Raw genomic sequence first — 731 nt, forward strand, 5'->3', positions numbered from 1 at the left:
TTGTCTTAGAATGGTGCTAAAGTGCTTAAGATACTTTTTGGCGATTCCATAGCCAAGAATTCTCAAGGTCACAACTAGCTGCATTCCTGTTGGGTGTGAATGACAGTTGCTCCTTCCCGGTTGATACAAAGTCACGATAGAAAAAAAGGCATACACGGAACTGGTAGTGAACACTGTCCTTCAAGTGCATACAGTGTTTGAGCCTGCAATCCATTTCATTACCCTGTCCAACAGCCTCCCAGGTTCCCCTCCACATCTTCCTTGTCAGAGATGAAAATTGATATAAAACAAATGAGGAACAGTTGAAATGACTGAGCCAATACACTGCACATTTCACCTTGAATACTTTTGGTTACTTTTTTGTTCCTGGCTACCATGCTTTTTTAAGCATTGATTATCTCAAACATTGATTTATCTAAGATAAGCAAAGACCTGTTCTCTCTTGCTGCATTTTGTGGGGTTTTTTTTTTTTTTTTTTTTTTTTTTTCCCAAATGAAGCTGTTGTTTTCATTTTTGGTGGGTTTCATACTATCCACACCAGCTTCCAGGTTTCTCTCCTTTTACATACCAAGCAATCAGCTTCCTTTCTCTTTGCTACAGAGCACCTCTTTTCTGTCCACACCTGCTTGGCTGGTAGCTCTCAGAAGCCTTGCCTTCCTCACCTGTGCTTTTCTGGTTGCGCTGGCCATATGTGGGTCTGGATGTGACTCTGGAGACACATCCTCTCTCCA

Source organism: Electrophorus electricus, unplaced genomic scaffold, assembly GCF_041902795.1.
Source record: "Electrophorus electricus isolate QZ-2024a unplaced genomic scaffold, ASM4190279v1 Scaffold273, whole genome shotgun sequence".
Classification (NCBI taxonomy): Eukaryota; Metazoa; Chordata; class Actinopteri; order Gymnotiformes; family Gymnotidae; genus Electrophorus; species Electrophorus electricus.